We start from the raw sequence: 2,719 nt of genomic DNA, 5'->3' as shown, positions 1-2,719 counted from the left end.
GTAAGTTTTTCCATTTATTTATGTTTTCTTTGATTTCTTTCATCAATGTCTTGTAGTTTTCAGTATAGAGATCTTTTATCTCCTTTAGTTAAATTTATTCCTAAGACTATTGGTTTTGATGGTATTACAAATGGGATCATTTAAACATTTTTTTCAAATAATTCATTGTTAGTGTATAGTGTATACTACTGATTTTTTAGGTTAATTTTGTATCTTGCAACTTTACTGAATTAATTGATTAGTTCTAACCATTTTATGGTGGAATCTTTAGGATTTTCTATATATAAAATCATGTAATCTGCAAATAGAGTCTACTTCATTTCTAATTCTAATGCCTTTTATTTCCTCCCTTGCCTTACTGTTTACGTGAGGATTTCCAGTCTTTTGTTGAATAGCAGTGGTGAGAGTGGGCACCCTTATTTTGTTCCTGATCTTAGAGGAAGAGTTTTCAATCTTTCAAAATTGATTATGATGTTAGCTGTGGGCTCATCATATATGACCTTTATTATGTTGAGGGGCATTTCTTTTATACCTAATTTGTTAAGAGTTTTTGTCATGAATGGACATTAAATTTTGTCAAATGCTTTTTTTTTGCACCTAGTGAGATGATATGATGTTTTTTCTTTCATTTTATTAACATAGTGTATCACATTGATTGATTTGCATATATTAAACTGGCTCTGCATTCCAGGGATAAATCCCATTTTATCAGAGTGAATGATTCTCTAAGTGTGCTGTTGAATTTGGTTTGCTAGTATTTTATTGATAATTTTTGCATCTATTTTTATTAGGGGTTTGTTTTGGTCTGTTGTTTTCTTTTCTGGTAGTGTCCTTTTCTGGCTCTGGTATCAGGATAGTGCTGGCCTTGTAAAATGAGTTTGGAAGTGATCCTTCCTCTTCCATTTTTTTTTTTCTGTGGAAAAATGTGAGAAAGATTGGGATTACTCCTTTTAATATTTGGTAGAATTCACCAATGCATTCTAGACCTTTCTTTGTTGGGAAGTTTTTGATTACTAATTCAAAACATTTTTTAAAATATTTATTTATTTTTGAAAGAGAGAGAGAGAGAGAGAGAGTGTGTGTGTGTGTGTGTGTGGAGGAGGGACAGAGAGAGATGGATACAGAATCTAAAGCAGGCTCCAGGCTCTGAGCTGTCAGCACAGAGCCCAATGGGAGGCTCCAACTCAGGAGCTGGGGATCATGACATGAGCCAAAGTCAGATGCTTAACTGACTGAACCACCCAGGTGCCCCTGATTACTAATTTTTGAATACAAGAATTTCCTTTTATGAATGCTGCTTGCCACTGATTTTTGGCAGTATCCTTTATAAAGTTAGCAATCTCCCTTTATTCCTAAAAAATATTTTTATTTATTATTTATTTATTTATTTATTTATTTATTTATTATTTATTATTCATTTATTTTAACTTGTTTTGTTTTTTATTTTTTAAAATTTACATCCAAATTAGTTAGCATATAGTACAACAATGATTTCAGGAGTAGATTCCTTAGTGCCCCTTACCCATTTAACCCATCCCTATTCCCACGCCCCCTCCTATAACCCTCAGTTTGTTCTCCATATTTATGAGTGTCTTCTGTTTTGTCCCCCTCACTGTTTTTATATTATTTTTGTTTTCCTTCCCTTATGTTAATCTGTTTTGTCTCTTAAAGTCCTCATATGAGTGAAGTCATATGACTTTTGTCTTTTTCTGACTGACTAATTTCACTTAGCATAATACCCTCCAGTTCCATCCACGTAGTTGCAAATGGTAAGATTTCATTCTTTTTGTTTATTTATTTATTTATTTATTTATTTATTTATTTATGTTATTTTTTATTTTTTTCCAAATATGAAATTTATTGTCAGATTGGTTTCCATACAACACCCAGTGCTAATCCCAAAAGGTGCCCTCCTCAATACCCATCACCCACCCTCCCCTCCCTCCCAACCCCCATCAACCCTCAGTTTGTTCTCAGTTTTTAAGAGTCTCTTATGCTTTGGCTCTCTCCCACTCTAACCTCTTTTTTTTTTTTTTTCCTTCCCCTCCTCCATGGGTTTCTGTTAAGTTTCTCAGGATCCACATAAGAGTGAAAACATATGGTATCTGTCTTTCTCTGTATGGCTTATTTCACTTAGCATCACACTCTCCAGTTCCATCCACGTTGCTACAAAGGGTCATATTTCGCTCTTTCTCATTGCCATGTAGTACTCCGTTGTGTATATAAACCACTATTTCTTTATCCATTCATCAGTTGATGGACATTTAGGCTCTTTCCATAATTTGGCTATTTTTGAGAGTGCTGCTATAAACATTGGGGTACAAGTGCCCCTATGCATCAGTACTCCTGTATCCCTTGGGTAAATTCCTAGCAGTGCTATTGCTGGGTCATGGGGTAGGTCTATTTTTACTTTTCTGAGGAACCTCCACACTGCTTTCCAGAGTGGCTGCAAGTGCAAGAGGGTTCCCGTTTCTCCACATCCTCTCCAGCATCTATAGTCTCCTGATTTGTTCATTTTGGCCACTCTGACTGGCATGAGGTAATATCTGAGTGTGGTTTTGATTTGTATTTCCCTGATGAGGAGCGACGTTGAGCATCTTTTCATGTGCCTGTTGGCCATCCAGATGTCTTCTTTAGAGAAGTGTCTATTCATGTTTTCTGCCCATTTCTTCACTGGGTTATTTGCTTTTCGGGTGTGGAGTTTGGTGAGCTCTTTATA

The sequence above is a fragment of the Herpailurus yagouaroundi genome, unplaced genomic scaffold, assembly GCF_014898765.1.
Source record: "Herpailurus yagouaroundi ecotype Mexico unplaced genomic scaffold, PumYag 210, whole genome shotgun sequence".
Taxonomy (NCBI): Eukaryota; Metazoa; Chordata; class Mammalia; order Carnivora; family Felidae; genus Herpailurus; species Herpailurus yagouaroundi.
The sequence above is the reverse complement of the archived record's forward strand: the minus strand, read 5'-3'. Positions refer to the sequence as shown.